The sequence below is a fragment of the Suricata suricatta genome, chromosome 7 (genome assembly GCF_006229205.1).
Source record: "Suricata suricatta isolate VVHF042 chromosome 7, meerkat_22Aug2017_6uvM2_HiC, whole genome shotgun sequence".
Taxonomy (NCBI): Eukaryota; Metazoa; Chordata; class Mammalia; order Carnivora; family Herpestidae; genus Suricata; species Suricata suricatta.
The window spans coordinates 24,693,669-24,714,455 of record NC_043706.1 but is presented as its reverse complement, the minus strand read 5'-3'; the positions used below and the strand labels follow the sequence as shown (position 1 = coordinate 24,714,455).

Sequence of the window (20,787 nt, the reverse complement as noted above, 5' to 3'; positions counted from 1 at the left end):
CATCTCGCCACTTTGGCTAGGCTGGCCTCTTTGCTGCACTTACTGTCTGTCCCCTGTGTTTGGAACACCCTCCCCAGAGTCACAGGGGTCTTTCCTTCCTTCCTTTGGGTCTCTGTCCAAGTGTCACCTCATCAGGGAAGCTCTCTGCCTGACCAGCTTATACCGAATAGTAATCCTTATGCCCCTGGTTCTCCCTGATGACTTCTCACCGGGTGGACCTGGACCAGCAGCATCAGTCAGGGTCACTTGGCACCATGAGGGACACACAAACTTTAGGGCCCTTCTCCAGACGACTGAGCAAATCAGAATCTGGGGTTGAGTCCAGCAATCTATGTTAACAAACCCTGTAGTGATTCTGCTAACTTTAAGAACTACTGTAGTGGACTTTACAAATATTATGTCAGTTCATCCTCCTAATCAGCCTATCAGATAGGTACTGTTTTATCATTCTATTTTCAAGGTGACAAAACACAGACTTCTGGGCCCCATGCCTGGGGATTTGGATTCAGGGTCCAGAATTGGCATTTCTAATAAGTTCCCAGGTATGACAGAAGATACAGGTTCAGGGACCACACTTTGCAAACCAGTGCTCTGAACAGTGTAGGCAAAGTTTTATACACCTCAAGCCTGAGATTCCACAATTACCTCTTCCTTTGCAACATTAGCATATTAAAAATAAAATAAACAGGGGCACCTGGGTGGCTCAGTTGGTTCAGTGGCCAACTCTTGATTTAGGCTCAGGTCATGATCTCATGGTTTGTGAGTTCAAGTCCTTCATTGGACACTGCGGAGCCTCCTTAAGGTTCTCTCTCTTTCTGCCCTTCCCCACTCATGCTCTATTTCTCTCCCCCTCAAAAATGAATAAACATTAAAACAAAACAAAACTTACAACTTATAACACCTGTTGGCCCATTGGCTGTGGTGTGACTGGATGCTTACTTTTTTTTCCTATCACCAGACATGTGATTTTTTTCCCCATTGAAGAAAATAATTCTTCCAATGCCCAAAGGACAAGGCAGGCAGAGGGACAAAGACCTGGTATTGCAAAGAAATTCAACTCTCAGTCTATTTCAGATGAAAGGAAACTGAGAAAACACCCTCCAGTGCTGCTGGAGTCAAATGCCAGGCAGATAAGAAACGTGTGAAACTGACCTGGCATGAGGGGTGGGTCCTGTGGCAAATCACCCAGTGCTTGCCCATTTAGAGGCCTTTAAATTCAATTAGAAAATAAAACACTGTCTGGGTCACACAAAACATGCCTAGGGTCAGGGTCTGGCCACACACTGGCAGCCTGCAGCCACTGAACGTCACCCAAACTGCCTGTTCTGTTCAAGGGGAAAGTAAGGTCGTGGTTAGCTGGTAGCAAAAACAAACATGAATTCCAAGCCAGGGGGCTCTTTGGGCTTTACTGCCTCGCTTCTGGAGAATACGAGTCACTTGGATTGCTTCTGGTTTATTTTTAAATGGAGATTACAATAAAAACAAAAATTAAACTGATGTGCCACATGGCAGTTAAAATTAGCTTTCTCCTCCTCCACCAAGTTGGAAAACCCCTTTGTACTCACTTGACCTAAGAACATCAGCCAACTAAACAGAGGGTCAGATCAGGCCAGCAGTGGGGAAGGGGTTTTCAAGAAATACATCTGTGAGGAGGGTATATATGGGCCAGAAGAAGCAATAAGTAGTTTTCCTCCCAGAGCCAAGTGCAGTATTCTCAGCAGAAATGAGTGTGAGATGTTCTAGGATCCACTGACACCTTGCCCCAGGACCATCTTGTTTCTTTTCTTCTTCTTCTTTTAAAGTTTATTTATTTATTTTGAGAGAAAGAGAGCGAGCACTAGTGGGGTAGGCGGGGCAGAGAGAAGAAGAAAGGATCCCAAGCAGACTCCGCACTGTCAGCACAGAGCCCAATGCAAGACTTGAACTCAAGAACCGTGAGTTCATGACCTCAGCTGCAACCAAGAGTCAGACGCTTAACTGACTGAGACACCCAAGCGCCCTGACATCTGGTTTCTGACAGTTTGCTCTACTTGGTGTTTGACTCTGAATTTCTTGTATGTGGGGTGAGGTGGGGAGGGGAGGAATTTGACACTATAGAGCACTAGCTCTTGGCCAAGTCCTGCCTGGAAAAATGGGAGACAATGCCTCCTCTGTGGCAAAGCCTCTTGTCCCAAGTGGAAACAGCCTCACAGAGCAAGGCTCTGAGGTCCCAACTGGGGAACTCCAAAGGTCACACTGTGTTCATCGCACCCACATCCTGCTGCATGCACAGTGCGGGCTCAGTAAATAGATGCTCAGTAACATCTTTATAAGATCCAAGTAAAAGAATACTCCTCAGCTTACATCCCCGGCCTGTTTGCCAAACTCCTCCACAGCTGGACACGAGTTTACTCTGCTGGGCAATGCCCTACGGTGACCCCAGTTATGGTGGTGTGGCCTGCAGGCAACCATTCATCCCCTTAAACCTTAGTCAGGGGCCTCGCCTTTATAATGGGGAGTGTGTGCTTCTTCTCTCCTGGAAGTCAGGTGCTCGTCCCTCCTGGGGCGGCGGCGGGGGGGGGGGGGGGGCTCTGTCCCTCCAGCCCCAGGATCTAGGAGTTTATAACACAGCAGAGGCCAAGCCGGTTCCTGGGGGGCACTATGTCAAGTATTGCTCTGCCATCTCCTACGGGTCTTGGAAGCTACGAAAGTGCACACACAGAGATGTGCACGTCACCCGACTCGGCAGCTGGCAAATGCTCCCAGAATGCCCTCCTGGTCATCCACTCCAGGCAGCTGGAGGCAGAAGACAGGCTCCGTGGCACGTTTCCTCTGCCAGCCACATTGTTTCTCCCCTGGACTGCTACAAGAACTTCTCAAGGAGGTTGTCCCCGAAATTCGTCTGACATTGCTGCCAGATTACGGACCCGAAAACGTGGCTCTGTTATACTTCACTGTTGCTGAAAATGCCCAGTCAAGTCCAAATTCTGAGCATGCCGTTCACAGCTCTCTCTGATTTCACCTTCCTGGCCCATTTCCCTCTCATTCTCTGCTCTCCTCACAAGCCTTCACATGGTGCCTCCCTCGCCCTTCCCAGCTGCCGTGCCTGTCTACCCACCCTCTAAGGCCCAGCTGTCCCTGCACCTTCCCCAACTGCCAAGCCAGACGCAACCTCTTCCTTCTGGACCCCAGAGCACTCGGCCAGTGCGTTCCAGCAGCTCTTACCCTGCCTTCCCCTTGTGCAGGCCTGTGCCCTGTCCCCATCCTCCATCACACCTAGTGTTGCATTCAGCACCTGCCAGATGCTCAATAAGCATCTGCTGACTTAAAACAACAAGAATGAGAGAGGCACAGTTTCCCACGGGAGCCAGAGAATCCAGTAAACTAAGAAAGGACCATAGCTTTTATTAGTAAACACTTGGACGGGATGGCATGAGGATCTGTCACGAATAGAGCCTGGGGTGCCCTTTGCACCAAACACAGGGGCGGTGAGCTCCCCAAAGCCGCTCCACAATGGATGAGCTTGCAGGTCTATTTGTTAGAGAATCCCCCCCTCCCCACTACCCCTCCTGGTGGATATTTACTGAGCTGCTACAGTGGTGCCGGGGGTGGGGACACACGTGCCATTTACGGAGGGCTTCTATGTGCCCTTTTGTTTTTATTTTCCTTTTTCAGGGAAACTCTTGAAGTATGTGATTTTTTCTTTTTCCTTTTTCAGGGAAACTCTTGAAGTATGTGATTACGACCTGTTTTGTGCTGATGAATGAACAGGCTTGGACGGGCTCAGTAACGCACCCAGATTCATGCACAGTGGGGTGGGGTACTATACACACATCTCGTTTAAATTTCATCTGCACACCCCCTTCTCAGGTAAGTGTTTTCTTTTTTTTAACGTTTATTTATTTTTGAGAGAGACACACACATACACAGAGTATGAGCAGGGGGAGGGGCAGAGACAGAGGGAAACACAGAATCTGAAGCAGGCTCCAGGCTCTGAGCTGTCAGCACAGACCCCAGTGTGGGGCTTGAACCCACAAACAGTAAGACCATGACCTGAGCCAAAGTCAGATGCTTAACTGACTGAGCCACCCAAGTGCTCTGCCATTCTTACGTGAGGCTCAGTGAGGTACCTGACTGGTGCACAGACACCAGTCAGCTGGTAGAGGAAAGAGGCAGACTGGAAGCCCAGGTCTCTGCGGAGTCTCAGAGGGATGGTAACAGGATGGAAAGGCACAGGACCTGAGTCGGTATTCCCTATGTGCTGGTGTGCACCGGCTCTACAAATGGTGTGGACAGCCAGAGTGGGAGAAAGGTCCAGCGAGCCCCAGGCTCGGTGCTGCCTCAGTGCCCGGCGAGCACTCCCCTGGGCACTATGTTTTCTCATTTGTAAAAGGACTGTTGGAGATCTGAGTTTGCCACTCCAAGACAGCCACTTTGGTGGGAAGACCTTTGAGCTGAAGGCAGCTGAGCACCATCAGATACAGGAAAGCTTCTGTCCTCCTCCTTTATATATATATATATAAAGCTTATTCATTTATTATTTCTGAGAGAGAGAATGAGACAGAAAGCGAGCACACAGTGGGGGAGGGGCAGAGAGAGAGGGAGACCCAGAATCAGAAGCAGGCTCGAGGCTCCCACGTACTGACACAGACCCTGACTCGGGGCTCGAACCCATGAACTGCGAGATCATGACCTGAGCCGAAGTCAGATGCTTAGCCCACTGAGCCACCCATGTGCCCTTCCTTCCTCCTTTCTGCCTAAATCAGGGCAATACATTTTCTCTTCTGAAGGTGTCCCCCTTTGTCTTTCCTGTTCCAGGATGAGGGAACGAGATGACTTTTGTCACTGGAGGTGCCACCAACTAGAGTCCTCATAACACGACTCTCTGAAATTGCCCCTATCTTCCGTGACTTTCCCCCACACAGTTACATCTCTGTAACTGAACAACCGTAGAAATCTAAACCCTCTTCCATTTGCAGGTAATCACTCCATATATTATCACTCTGTTAAAATTAAATATAACTTCTCAGAGCTAATGCTTCTTCGGGTTTTCACTTTCTTTTCTGTGAGACCTTGTGTACACACAAATGTTACAATATTAACGTCAAATAAAATTTGTTTGTCTTTTCTCCTGTTAATCTGCCTTTTGTCAATTTAACTTATGTGGCCCCAGATAATTGAACCTAGAAGGGTAAAGGAAAAGATTTTTCCTCCCCTGCGGTTGTATTATTTTTTTTTAAGTTTTATTTATTTTGAGATAGAGTGTGCTAGTGGGGGAGGGGCAGAGAGAGAGGGAGAGAGAATGCCAAGCAGGCTCCACACTATCACTACAGAGCCCTATGAGGGGCTTGAACTTGTGAACTGTGAGATCATGACCTGAGCCAAGGTCCGACGCTTAATCAACTTAGCCACCTGGGTGCCCTTGCATTCTTAAAATTGTAACATTCCATAATTGTGTGATAAATGTTTGGTAATAATTATTAAAAAGGAACAATGCTGTCCAAGAAAGAAAAGTGTGTGCAAAATTAAGAGTGTTCAATTATACCAGAAGATATAGATGCCTGAATTTTCCCATTTTGTCTGAGAACGATGGCTCTTTCCAGCAAGAGTGACGAGATGGAGAATAAGGTGGGAGGGGTATCAAGGCAGGGGCTTCAGGAGGAGGACTGGGGGCGTCCAGGCGGGCTTAACAGAGAACATGAATCCCTAAGCTGAAACCTAAGAGATGTGGTGGAGGCGGCAGATGACAGGGGTGGGGAGAGAGCACAGAGAGAAAGGGAGGGTCAAGCGAGAGGGTCATTCCTTAGGTGACAAAGAACTTTGTGGTTATTATTCCCACCACAACTAAAACCCATGCTAGCCTCCTGCCTGCCAATCAGGGTCTCGTATCTCTTAAAACTCCCTGCCAATTTTGATTAAAAAGAAAACTAGTATGCTTTTCCCTGCCCTGCCCTGCCCATTTGTCTCCAACCCAGTGATATAGCACCATGTGCACAGGCCTTCGATGGAGACGGATGATGATCTGTCTTCAGAGACTGTGTCAAGCTTTGCTCTGAAGCTTATTGTCTCCCGCCCACTCCCTGGTGCAGCTGAGTGCCCGAGCCCTGGCCCCACCCCTCCTGGGGTGACAGCCTCAGCTTTCCAGCTCATGATGCTTTGGGATATCTGCCCAAAGGGTGGCCTCCTAACATAGACACATGTGTGGGATTAAAAATGACTATATGCATGAGAATCCACCTTCTTTCTCTTGCTTTCCCACTGGCGCTCCTACAACAAGAGTTTTATCCAAGCGTGGCAGACTGGAGAAGGCAGAGGAGAGAACGGAAACTTCGAAGTTGGCTTGATTTTCCAATCTTCCACTTAGGTACCCAGTACGTGGCATTAAGCAGAGTACGTCACATACCGCTCCTCTCTTATGAAATGATCTTAGGTACCATCTGGAAGAATGGGAGCACGAACTGAAGAAAATGAATGACAGTGCCTTGAAACAGCACGTCAGTACAATTCAAGGACATAGTTGGAGGGTGGGGTGGCCAGAGGGCCTGCTCACAACCATAACAGATGCTGTGACAAAAATGCCCCTTGAGTTCCAGGTTTATAAAGGTCTCTAACTCTCGCAAAAGTTGGGGACTTTTTGCATAAGAATGGCAGCTTCCAAAATGACTGGATTTCTAACCACAATATAAAGGCCTTGCTAAATGATCTACCCTGTAAGGGGGAAAAAAGGATTTCCAAGGTCCCACGAGAAAAAGGATGAGACAATTGCCATAGCAAATTGATACAGCAACAGAGTGCAGTTCTTATGGGAAACAGTCAGGGGTTGGCCGGGAACACAGAGCCCCACAATGTGCTGAAAACGGAGGAGCAGAGAGAGCTTCCCAAGATATTTGTGGATTTGATGGAGATCCATTTGGAACAGACACATTTACGATTTGGAAAAGCAGAAATGGAGATAACATAGGTTTGGAGCATATATGTTTAAAAGAGCAGTGTTTGCACACTACATTCCTTCTTTAGGGGGAAAGCTGAGTGGTCAGAAGCTCCATCTTTTACATTCCACATGCACATTTTGCACGCAACAGTGCCTTCTGATCATTTTATACTATTAAAAACAGTCTGGTGTGAAGTCAGGGATTATACGGCTCCTGCGAGTACTTGGTTCTGGAAGAAAAATGTTCAGGGCACACAGTAGTCTATGAAGAGAAATACTCCCAACATCAATGCCTTAGACAGGCTGACCCTATTCACAGATGCCCTTATGAGGCCTTCCCTCACATCAAGTTGGGAGGAAACTGTTAAATGCAAGGGATTTAAAGTTTGGATAGTTATGCCACAGAAATTTGTTGTTTTTGTTGTTCAAAGGCTTTTATTCCAGAAGCCTACCTTTTATGTGGAGCAAGGGGCCCGTTTGGAAGTTGCCAGGGCGCAGGTGAAGACGGTGTCTGTTAAGACATCTGTCTGAGCTCACTGGAAAACTCACCCAGTGGATTTGTTTTGTTCTCTCTCCTCCTCTCTCTTTGGTCCAGGACATAAAAGCACAGAAGAAGCCATTCCATTTACTGCGCTTTGGCGGTGACGCAGCGGTTAATCATTTCTGCGGTACAGGTCGACATTCACATGGAAATGCCACACACAAAACCCTCCCAGGCTCTGGGTGTAAACGTTCAGCCAGCACTTCTGATTCATGCTGGGCTGCCTTTGACAAAGTTGACAGAAGAGAAGGAGGCAAAAGAGCAGAAACCAAATGAACAATTCATTTACCATCTATGTGGCCAAGGCCACGGCTTTCGGGCCAGCGTAGGGGGTGGGGCAGAGGGTGAGAAGCCGCAGTCGCACTTGGCCATGAAACACAAACAGAGAACGGTTCAAGCCCATGCCTCACCCTTCCCACGCCTGGTTTTGGGGGAAAAAAACAAATAAAATTCGAGTGATGTGCTTTATGCAAAATAAATTCTTCCAAAGAAAAGTTAACAGTTGCTTTTTTTTTTTAACTCATACAACCAATCTCCGTGTACTTCTCTCATTCCATAAGCAATTCCTAGAGCTCAATTGATTAAACATTTATATTTATATTTTTTAAGCTTACTATTTATTTTGAGAGAGACAGAGACATAGCAGGGGAGGGGCAGAGAGAGGGGAGAGAGAGAATCCCAGGCAGGCTCTGTGCTGCCACTGCAGAACCTGACACAGGGCTCAAACCCATGAACCGGGAGATCATGACCTGAGCCAAAACCAAGAGTTGGATGCTTCACTGACTGAGCCACACAGGCGCCCCTGAACTTTGATTCAGGGGGACAGGAAGCAATTTGCCTAGTGGAGGTAGAAAGATCATTAGATTTAATAACTCCTAAGTTAGCATTTTGTTCCTCTAAGTAGTGTCTGTTTAAGTGCTAGGTATGTCCGAGGGAAAACTTATTTTTAGTGACCATTTTGTTTCAAGCTGATGAAAAAGGATGTTGGCATCTGCATTCTGTTGTCAGTACTTTCTAAATGCTTAAGTTCTTCATTCCCATCTCTGAACTCAGGCAGAAGACCCCGTCCCCTGTGGGAGCCAAAACTACCCCCTTGAGCATCAAGGGCTACCCCAAGCCATCACGATCCCTGTGTCTGACCCCATGGCCATCACAACCTGACCGTCATGGCCCACCTGTGCGTACCCACCCACCTCTGTCCCACATCTTCCTGATGTAAACCTGGAAGGATTATCAGCACTTTGGCGACAGTCTTTGAGACACGAGTCCATATCCTCCCAGTGTTGGCCTCATGGAAATAAATTCTTTCTTGCTTCACGACCCCTTGTCTCTCTGCCTATGGATTTTGTCAGCAGCGAGTAGCCGAACCTTGGCCGTCTGGGACCCCCGCAGAGCCAGATGCTCTCGCACCCCTGCACCCCAGCTACGGTGGAACTTTGAATTTCAAATCAACTCATTATAGCTTGATATTTCAAGGATATATATCTCCATAACATAATTCAACCCTTTCAAAAAGTCTTTGTGTAGTGTTAAAAGAAAACCACAGGCCCAAAATGGAGTTGCTTTTGCCAGGCCAAGTCACCAAACTGGGGCTTAATACCTAACCTAACTGCAGTTTCACCCTCCTCCAGAAATGTGGTCTTTACCAGTGAGTCTGGAATTTTCTGATCATACCAATTGGGCCATCTGTCACTTGGGCTCTCTCTATCCCCCAAAGGAGGGTGAAGTGGCCCACCTAATAAGACCCCCAGCTCTTTTCCCTCAGGGAAGGTGACCTTGCCTGAAACAATCCTTTGTTTTGCTAAATCTCTTTCCTATCCCACCCTCCTTCCTATAAGCCTTCTAATTTGTACAACTCCTCAGAGCTGCCCTCTACTTGCTAGATGGGAGGCTGCCTGCACCTCAAATCAATTAATTGATCTTTAAAATTTATTCTGTTGAATTTTTATTATTTAACAGTAGCTAACGAACTGAAATAAGCCAAATCCTTAACTTAAAATGGAAATTCAGAATGAAGTACAGCCCAGAACCCTGCAAGGTGAGGCTCTCCCGGGTCATCGCCCGCACTGTTTGATCTTCCTGTATGCGGAGGTCCCTGAAAACAGTGCTTCTTGAAATGTGGCTTCCTTAACCCTCTGCATCAGACTTACAGAATCAAGACACTTTCAGGGTGGAACCCCAGAGGCCAGAGTTTAACAGAGGGTCCAAGAGGTTCTGATACACATTAAAGTTTGAAAACTTTTGTCATCAAGTGTCAGCAAAATTGCCGGGATTTTCCATCCACCACAAACCACTACTGTACAAAAAACACTTCATCTGTTAGTGTTGGGGAGGAAAAACTTCTCTATATCCTCTTATAGTCAACCACTGGGGCCTGTGAATTAAACCCCAAAAGGGTAGCAAGAGAAAAGACAAAGTTCGTCCGTGAACATGTGTTTACAAGGGCTCATAAAGAAGGTGGCTCAAAGAAGTGGTCAGAATTTAGGGCTTATCTACCATCTTAACATAGGGAGGAAGTTAGGATTTTAACAAACAGTAAACAGTGGGACATGACTGCAAAACAGATGAATGAAGGTACTGAAAGTTGAAGTGTGTCTTAGTAAAGTCTGTTTAAGCAATTCCTCATCTCTGACTGGGTCACTCTTCCCTCTGGTACAAGAAGCTTCTCGTAAAGAAGGATTTATGACAGTTCAGTTCTTTCGGAAGGACCTTCTTTCAGGCAGGAAGGGGAGTGCAGAGAATACCTCCTCCTGCATCTATCAATTCTCAAGTGTCTTCATCGCAGAATACTCCTTATGCCACAGTGGTATATTCTAGACTCCTTCATTAGCAAACACAGCCACCCGCATCCCAGCATTTAGTCCTCACCACATTCTCGTCGTCGTGTAAACAAGAATAATCCCGTTTTACAGGGCGGCCCCAGGAGGCTGGTTACCAAATAGGCCTCAGGTCATATGGTTTATAATATCCAGGACCTGAATTCAGAGCTTTTGATTTTAAACACCATATTTATCCTTTAAGAGCAAAGCAATCAGCCCCTCCTCCAAACATACTAGCTTCCTTTTAGTCATGTCTTTTCAGTAAGACTAGCACAATTTATCACCATCACTGTTAACAAGACCAGCCCTTAATAAACTACGCTTATCAACAAGGGCTCTATCCAGTGTTTGCTGAGACATAATTAAACACTCAGCACCCAGCCAAATGTCTAAGGACCATAGGTTGCTTTTGAATTGTCCATCTGCTTCCAAACATAAGGACACTGATTGATGACCTCAGGGACTAGGATGCAGTTAATCCTAGTCAAACACGAGTATCTGCTAGAGAGTAGAAGGAAGGGAGAAAGAGGTTTCAGCCCGAAAAGAGCAAGGAGAAGTACAAGAGGGCACCGGAAGGAACTTCCATTCTATAAATATTTAGGATGTTATTTCCTTCTGTAAATTTTAGGCTGGTTCATTAATTTCTACCAGCTTTTAAAAGGATTTTTTTTGGGGGGGGGGGGAATGATACACAAATTAGAATATACAGCCCCGTGTCTGACAGCAGTGAAGGACATTCCTGGCTTCTGCAGCTTTTTCTTCCAGAACTGCTCCTGTACACTATGGCAGCCACATATGGCTATTTAAAATTAAAATTAAATTAATTAAAATTAAATGAAATTTAAAATGTAGTTGTTTGGCTGCACTAGCCACATTTCAAGTATTCTATGAGACAGCACTGATCTAAACTCTGATGTTAAAGTGTCAAAGTATAGACATTTGTGAGAAAATAAAAATACAAGGATCAAATTGAACTTGAATTTTTTCCAAACATGAAATATTTCAAGTAGAGTTGATCTTTGAACAGTGAGGGATTTAGGGACACTGACACCCTCATGCAGTTGAAAATCCACATAGGGGCGCCTGGGTGGCTCAGTCGGCTAAGCCTCTGACTTCGGCTCAGGTCAGATCTCACATTCGGGGGTTCGAGCCCCACATCGGGCTCTGTGCTGACAGCTAGCTCAGAGGCTGGAGCCTGCTTCCGGTTCTGTGTCTCCTTCTCTCTCTGCCCTTCCCCCTCTCATGCTCTGTCTCTCTCTGTATCAAAAATAATACATAAAATATTAAAAAAAAAAAAAGAAAATCCACATATGATTTTAGCCCCCCCCAAATTAACTACCAATAGCTTATCATTGATTTGTAACATAAATAGTAAGATTAACACACATTAAAATTTTTTTTAAGGTTTTAATTTTTTTTATGGGAAAAAAAATTAGTGCTTATTTTTGAGAGTGAGAGAGACAGAATGCAAGTGGGAGAGGGACAGAGAGAGAGAGGAAGTCACAGAATCCAAAGCAAGCTCCAGGCTCTGAGTTGTCAGCACAGGGCTTAATGCAGGGCTCACACCCATGAACCACGAGATCATGACCCGAGCCCAAGTTGGATGCTTACCTGACTGAGCCACCCAAGAGCCCTTAATTAACACACATTTTGGTTGTTATATGTATTATATAGTGTATTCCTACCATAAAGTAATCTAGAGGAAAAAAATGCCGTTAAGAAAATTGTAAGGAAAATACATTTACATTAATGCACCGTATTTTTGGGGAAAAAACCCACGTGTAAGTGGATTCAAACAGTTCAAACCTGTGTTGTTCAAGTGTCAACTGTATAATGAAAAAGTGTAAGAGATAATAGAAATCATTTGGGTGTCCAACACTTGGCGTGGCCAAATCTTTCCCGTTATCATCTTCCCTCTCCGCCTTTGCTTTCAGTAAGGATAAGAAATAAAACACAACAGATATAGAAGCCCCCATTGGACCCCTTTAATGAATCCAGTAAATGTTCTACTGAAGAGTTCAAAGAATATAAACAATGGTGTTTGACACAACCCTGTGGTTATGATCCTAGGCTCTAGAACCAGACTGCGTGGGGCTCTAAGTTTGCCGGACAACTAAAAACAATTCTAGAATGCTTGGAGTTTCATTGAAGGTTAAAGCAAAACCAATTTAAGTGCAGGGAATGATTCATAAAGATCCTTCTTCTAGAGGTAGAAATGGCCAGCACATCTTAAAAGAACCAATTTCAAAGTTTAAGCATATTGAAATAAGTAATCACTATGCAATCACACACCTTCCTCAATATCATAACCTTTGGTCTTTATAAATAACTTCAGGAGCAAGCTTCTTGCAAGCTATCTGCCAGCTGCCTCCTTCAAACAGAAGAAAGGTGCTTCTGTAGCTAAACACATATTCACGGAAAGCCCTGGGGTTTGTTTTGTGTTTTTGTTTTGTTTTGTTTTTCATTGTTTCTGTTTTTGTTGTTTTCTGGCAGCTCTGTACTCTTGGTAAATCATTCAATAAATTTTAAGTGTAAGGGAACATGGGGACTCCTCACTGAGCAAGCTTCCATTATACAAAGAAAATGGCTCTTTATCGTCCAATGCTTGACAGAAGATCCACTGCTAGGTCTGTAATAAATATGTCTTTATATCCAAATGTGATGAATGCATGGATTGGTCAGAATTCTTTATACTCTTCTAATTTAGTGCCACTTCTATTATGTCTTCAAATCCAGGGGAATCCAAGCATCAGTGTTTGGAAAATGAGCACAGAAGGGTTTCAATGGCCACAGAGATTTCAATGATGGAGAAAAAAATGCGAAGACACGTGTTTGAGTTTCGTGCAATACATCTTCACTCATCCAAAGAAAATAGTTTCTTAGCAGGAAACCACTCACTTGTAAATTATAAAGAAAGTACGTGTAGCCTACATTCCTAAAAACATGCCATCTTTCCCAGGGCAGGAAGTATTCACACAGATGCGATGTGGCATGGTCCATGTAGTCAGAGCAGCTGACGACAGGAATATGTTCCCATTGTTTAGAAACAGTTCTGTCCCCCAAAAATCACTGTAAAAGGATTGCCTACATGATGTTAAACAGGTTTTAGTTACGTTTTTGTTTTGTATTTATTACCTGCTAAACATACAGCTGAGCCTTTCCCTTATTTGGGGCTCTCTTACTCTCTAAAGCATGTAGTCTGCTGTAGGCGTCTTTGACTTTGGAGAATAGATTACATGACCCTAAAGTGACATGGAACCCAGCCTTGCTGTCAGCTGTCCTGTGCTACTAACAGGCTTCCATCCCAGCATGTGAAGTGTTTCTTGGGTGCCTGGCTCGCTCAGTCGGTGGAGCATGAGACTCTTGATTTCGGGGTAGTGAGTTCAAGACCCATGTCGGGTACAGAGATTATTTACAACCTAGGTGCAGTTCACCCTGGTACCACTGAACCTCTTCTGGGCTCCAGCTGCTCAAAGCCAGAGACAGGCTGCTGTCCTTTAGAGGCACAGATGGCCCTCTGGTACGTGAAGGATGCCACCATGCCCTGCCGGCCCTATCTTCCCTCTAAGGTCCAGCTCTACATCTCTGCTTCTCGGCCTGCAAGTTTCTGCCATGTTGAAAACCCAATACTGAACATCTGAAATGAAATTGGCCATTGACCCTGTCCTCCCCAACACAAGTCAACTCTTGTGCTGATCTCTGACCTCTGTTAATGGTGTACACACCCCTTAATCACCCCACGTTGAGGGCCTCTGCCTCCCTCTATCAGGACTCTGTTTTTGGATCCTGCAAAGCTTTCCCCCTACAGATTTTCGATCTGACTGTCCTCCCCATTTCTGTCCTACTGCTCTAGCTCAGGTGGGTCCCCTTCTTCTCCCCCTCCAAATATGCCCCAGAGCTTACAAGATCTTTCCTTAACCATCAAGTTGCTATTGAAACCCTTCTGCTAGCATCTACTCCTATGGTCGCTAAGATTCCGGTGCCTCCCATGACTCTTCTAGCTGTGCCTTCCGGCCACCAAGCAGGTGGTGCACCTGAGCCGTACTCACTCCCTTGCTGTCCTGCAGATGCCTTGTGGTCTATTCTCTGTGGTGCCTTTGCTAATCCCAGTCCTCCTATTAGAAATATTCTAGGGGTGCCTGGGTAGCTCAGTCAGTTAAGTGTCCAACTCTTGATATTGGTTCAGGTCATGACCTGACAGTTGTAAGATTGTGGGTTAAACATACATGAATTAAAAAAATATTCTGCCCTTGCTGACCCCCAGGACAAATGCTACCTACCTTCTAAAATCTAGCTTAGCGTCCTAGGACCTGGTGAAACTGTCTGAGGTCAGGACATACATTTGACATAGGGCATATGCTCCCTTGTAGCATTTAAAGAGCAACACGCACATTTTAACTCTAAATGTTAAGACATGTAACACTGTAGGAAAATTTTGAAAATATAGGTTAAGTCTACATTAAGCAAATCATCAATAATCCAAATGCTCAGTGTTCATATTCCAGATCATTTCCTCTCCATCTTTTAAAGAGTTATTTAAAAAACAATATTGATTACCAGTTTGCTTTCCTTATTTAGCAAGACATTGTAAACATTTTCTTAAGTCATTAAATATTCCCCTAAAAGTGTGATGTTTCCTGAGTGCATGAGGTGTGACTGATGGCGACACCATTAATGACCTTACCCATTTCTTCACCACTGGACAGCTAGCTTCTTCCCACTCTGTACGGTCATCTTATCTTATATGCATATGTATTTAGCTCCTCAAATGCATCTTAACTTGTTTCAGGTCAGGTCCTCCTCTCGTACTTCCTGGAAGTCCCATATGATGTAGTAAAAACTGACTGAGGCCCAACCACCGACCGAGGTTGACTGATTTGAGTGTTGTACCTGCTAATGTCTGAGCTGCCCTGGAGCTTACTTCTAAGAGCCGAACTGTGTGTAGAGTATGGAATTCCACTGCAGCAGAAATACCTGGTCATTTCCCGGCCTAATGGGAAGCAGGACCCAGGCACGGCATCAATTCCCCAAGGGCTTGGATCTCTGTCTGCGTCTCCTGGGTCTCCCTTGCTGTTTCTCTCCCAGCTTCCCCTCGTCAGGAAGAAGTACCTGGTCCTGCTCACAGCTCATGCTGGAGGCCTGGTGATTCTTCCTGACAGTGTCCTCATCCTCCCAGCTGTACCCGGGCCACGTCCTCTCCCTCTCTGCCTGTCCCTGTGCTGGGCTGCTCTGCTCTCCCAGCCACAGGATGTTTGGGGCCAAAGCCTTTGCCCAGATGCTTTTCTATTGTCCTTCCCCTCTCTAACCCTCTAGGTCCCTGTGAGAGTGACATGTCCTCAGGGAGCTTTTTTTTTTTCTCTGTTGCCTCATCTAAAATCAGTTCTTCCATCCTTTAAGTCACCCTGGATTCTTCCTTCATAGAGCACTTGTCCCACCTGGGGGGCTGATCATCTGTGTAATCAGACATAGATCTCCTATCCTAGAACTAAGGGCATACCATATCACATCTTTAATGCCGTATCTCTAATCCTCTTGTTCTGTGCTTGTGGAAGGAAGCAGTGGGGGAAGGGAGGGGGGAAGTTGCTTTCCAACAACTGCCCAGTACAACGATTCCAATTTATGGGGTCCTAACTTTAAACCAGAGCCCAGCCATCATCTTCCCTGGAGCAGGGGTTCTATTTTCCATGAGCCTCCGATTTACCTGCCTACATCTGCAAGGGTGTGCTCTGGCTCATTTGTGGCCATTTGCTTCTAACGACAGTAGTAATCTGTATTTTATTTATCTTCCTCTCTCACGATTCTGCACTGACCGAGGCCACTGCCCGGTTTGCTGGCTCCCATCTGTCCCATCCACACAGGGTCTGGCCCTGTTGACAGAATGACACATCCTGCCATTCTGCATTTAGAATTTCAGCAATTCATTGAGTGTCCACCATGTTTCAGGTACTGAGCCAGCTGTGGTGCTTTTCTCTACTCCCAGGACCCACCTGCCCAACATCTGAGGCTAGATACCTCATTACATGTCTACTCCAAATCTAATGGACAAACTGTCCAGGGAACAGGGGGCTTCAAATCTCCACCTACAAGAAGATCCCCTGAACCTGATAATAAGGGTCCTTGACCATAAGGAGATAATCCCTCCTAGCCAACCTATGGGTCAGAAGCAGTCACCTGAAGGTCAAGGAAGGAGGGAAGACATCCAGTGTCAGTTAGAGTCTTTGCTCTGAGGGGGAAGCCATTGACACTCTTTCCTTCCACCCTGTACTTTAACCTTCATAACCACCCTGGAAATAGAAGCTAATCTTTCATTATCCCTTCAGAAGAGTAAACATTTCTCCCCTTCGGTAAATAAGAAAGCCACAAGGCATCGTCTGAGACAGAGAACAGAGAAGCATGACTCTCCTTGTGCCTCAGCCAGCCCTCTTCTCCTCCCAACAGCTCCTAGATGGAACATTTCCCAGAAGCATCCAGCTGGCCTCAGAGCTACTCTCTCTGCTCTTCCCCCCCACCTTCCCCAGCCTCGCTCTGTGGAGGCCTTTGTAGCTGAGGAGGCCCAGAGCCCTCTAGGGAGACTGCCCTCCAGCACTAGGAAGCACAGGGCTGAGCTGACACTTGACACTATTCAGTTTCCAAACACATTTCTATCCCTACTTTTCCTTCTTTCTCATCACTCCCATTTTCTAGAACTGGTCCAAGAGGCAGGAAACTAAGGGTCTGTCTCTCCTGCACTCTCTGCCCCTCCCCCATTTTACCTGTTGGAACACTCTTCAGCCCAATCGACTCTGACCACCAGAATGCAAAGCCACAGTTCCAGGAGAACCTTGGGGCCCCTGGAGTTCCTGGAACCTTCTCTAGGATGTGGATGACCTCCAGGGCATCCCCTGTGGGCCCTGAATTATTATAGTGCCCAAATATTCCTTGCTTCCTCCTCCTCCACCTCCTCACAGCCTGGCTTGCAGTTAGGCTAACAGTTACGGTTGGCATAAGTTGTTTTTATCAGATTAACATGCACCATCCCTCTTCCCACACACAATTGTGTTTCTGTTTGGTGAAGAATACTGAATACCCAACCAAGTGCTTTAAATATCACGGAGTCTGGGGAGGCAGAAGAGTAGAGAGAGGAAGATGGATTCTTAGAACTGCTTAGAAAGAAGCAAAGCGTGAAAGTAGGCAATTTCTATTTCATGGGCAGTGCCCCAATCAACCTAATATCGTAAGCATAGATATTGGCTGCTGGCTGTTGTCTTGCTCCAGCTATAGATCTAGGAGAGAAAATTGACATTGAGTCTTGACTCCTCTGACACATGAAGGAAGGTGACCACACTTGCTTCTGTCCCTCTTGTTGGCTAACAACCTGAGCACTCTGTCCATTCTGAGTCTTTGTGTTCCTCGGGGTACACAAAAATCTGGGGATGGGGAGGGCCATGGCTGACATAAAATTCTTTCTGAAATCTCAACATAGTGACCCTGAATTCTTACCATGTGTGATGCACTAAATCCTTTTCTTTTTCTTTAAAATTGTTGAGAGGATCCCTCAAATGGACTTCATAACCAACTAATGCATTCTGAATTTGTTTGAAACTACAGCTTTAGGGCCACCTGCATGGCTCAGTTGGTTAAGCATCTGACTCTTAATTTCTGCTCAGGTCATGATCTCACTGTTTGTGAGTTTGAGCTCTGTGCTGGAGCTGTGCACTGGTGGCTTGGAGCCTGCTTGGGATTCTTTCTTTCCCTCTGTCTCTGCCCATCCCCAACTGGCACTCTACCTCTTTCTCTCTCAAAAAATAAAAAAAAATAAAATAAATTAAATATGGCTTTTGAATAGGGTTCAGAATCATTGCTTGGCCTTTTGGCTAAGATCAAATGTGAAGTTGAGCTCAGAAAGCAATGACCATGGGTTCTTTTTGCACAGTCTGCTGCCTATTTTTATTCAGCGTGAGAGCTAAGAATGGTTTTTACATTTTTAAATGGTTCAAAACAACCAGAAGAATATTTCTTGTGTGAAATTTATGTGAAATTCACATTTTAGTGTCTGCCAACAATACTTTATTGGAAGACGGCCGCACTCATTCACTTGCAGATCGTCTGGCTACTTTCGCACCAGAACGTCGGTGCTGAGTGGCCGTGACACACGCTGTATGGACCATGCAGCTTCAAGCACTGAGTTTTTGACTTTTTATGGAAAAAACTTGCTGACATGTGTTCTAAGGCTATGATAGGCACAGACTGGATTATCTGATTAATTTGTCAAATTGGATGTCAGAGCTAAGACGTTACAGTTTTCCTTCAGTTTGTAACAGAAAAATCAGTAATACCCCTTGCAGAAAGCAAATAATGGTTTTTATTGTGAGAAGAGAGTCTTCGAGGAGGCTGAGCTATCTCCATATCAGAGAGAGAACACAAATGAAATTTCTCAGGGTCTGGGGGAGATGGCCCTGCTCACGTGTTCCGAGGGCAATGAGCGAGCACTGTCAAAGGGCATTTTAATTTTTAATGCTTGTCTCTTACTGAGGCATTTAATTTGTGGTGGAAGAGAGAGATTTTTAAAAAATGATCCCTTTTGCATTTAGTAACTTAAAATCGTGAGGCTGCATTTCCTCTACGAGAAGAAACACCAGGCTGATTAGAACAAAGTTCACTTAAAATTCAAGAAACCAATGTCAGCTGAAAAGTGCCCTCAGAATGGTTGCAAACAAAGGCGTTGTAAAAGGCTAATGCCATTTGTATAGAATTACAGGAAAGAAAGTGAGAGCTGGGGAGGCCCCGCAGCTAAAGCCTCGGCTTTTGTGAGGCTCACACGGCACAGAAAAGAAATCTGCCAGTTAGCATCACAGCCCATGGTTCTTTGTCCAGTGTAATCAGAGTATGGTGGAAAATGCTCAGGATTTAGCCGTTTGGGGTAGAAAAAGGAGGGGAGAAGGGAAAGGTAAGGGGGAAAGTAATCTGATGTTATCACTCATGCTGGCAGAAAGACAAATCTCAACATTTCATGGGGGTGGGATGGCTGAGGTGGGCACAGGACTACAAATTCTGGGGTTTTGTCTGAGAATGCAGGGCCCGTGTGCAGCCTTTGCCGAGTGTGTATAGTCAGAACTAATGAGCAGTCACTGCGGCTGAATAAATGGCCCTTTCTTCCCCGACCTCCATTCCCACCCAACCCCAGCAGCTCTACAAACCTCTCCTCTTTGCCTGTCCCAGTGCCAACCAGGAATGTGCCACTGGCCACTCTGAAGATTCACCACCTCTCCCCCAAGCCCCTGCCCATAGCGGCTGGCCTCATGGAGGCCGTATTTCTGCTGTTTGGTACCAAAATGGTAGCCAAGGAGACTAGCTGCTTCCTTTTGGACAGTCAGGAGACCAAGGCTCTAGCATATTCTCATCAGATATGCATACCCCCACGTGGGCAGGATAAGGAAAACAATGCCAGGGCCTGCCCTGCGCTCTGCAGATGGTGGGATCCTCCCGAGACAGCCCTGGCTCCCCCGTGGCCTGGCAAACAGGAGAGCAGGAAGAAATGCTCAGGGTTGATGATCGCCCAAGGCCCAACTGGCGGGGCTGCTCCTTCTCAGAAGGGTGAGATCAGAGCTGAGGGGAGAGCTTTCTCCCGCCTTCCCTCTGCTGGAAGGCAGGCCACAAAGGCAAAGAGCAAAGCTGGGTCTACGGGGACCACAGAGAAGGGCAGGTTATGAAAGGAAAAGTGTCTCTTGCCTTCCTACCCTGCCAGGGAAAAACCACACACACACCCACACACCCACACACCCACACAGTGAGAGACAGAGAGTGCACTAGAGCATCAAGCTTCAACGATAACAATGGTTTACAACAAAAGGGTTTGAAGAAAGCCCGCTGCAAGGGTTTAATTTCTACAGGCTCTGCTCTTTGTCTCCATCTGAGTCTCATTTTTCCACCTGTAAATCAGAAGTCTCTATTGGGACTCACTTGAATCATGGAAAAAGGAATCACCTGGGTCCTTAAATCATAGTCTCACATCATGTGAAAATTGCCAATGTCTCGGCAGCAAGTTTCTGTGAGTTCTGAGAACAATTCATGCTGCTTATCAATGGTAAAAGAAAAGACTACAATTCTGTCCTTAGTCCAAGTGAGGGTTTTTTTTTTTTGGTTTTTTTTTTTTTTTGCTGAGAAGGGAAAGCATATAGCAAAACCTCAACTGGCACCACAGTTTGGAACCTCACTCAGGTCCGACATGTGTTGAAGCATCGCAAACATCTGGGAGAAAGTTAGAGAGCTCACCTGACCTTCCTGCCATGAACAGAACCAAGCCCTGATGACTGGCTCGGTTTCAAGAGAACTTTGTTGCTGAGGAACAGGGCAAAAAGTCTTACTTAAAAAGGCAGGCGGTAAGTAAATATAATTACTGTACAAATATTGACTGTCCCACAATACATCAGGTGAAGCCAATGCTCTGCTTAATCTAAAATTACATATAAGAATTGCTTGTGCCAATAAGAATAACCTTTATCTTTTGGAAGAAGAGCTGGCAGAGGGCTGCAAAACAC

At 45.8% G+C, this 20,787-nt stretch overlaps 1 protein-coding gene across 1 annotated transcript in view; it reads right to left on the bottom strand.

Annotated features, from left to right (window-relative positions):
• The window catches only part of SLC22A23 (solute carrier family 22 member 23), a gene marked incomplete at its 5' end in the record, with an annotated part of 176,684 nt that overhangs the window by 61,223 nt on the left and 94,674 nt on the right, over positions 1–20,787 (bottom strand). The window lies entirely within an intron of this gene.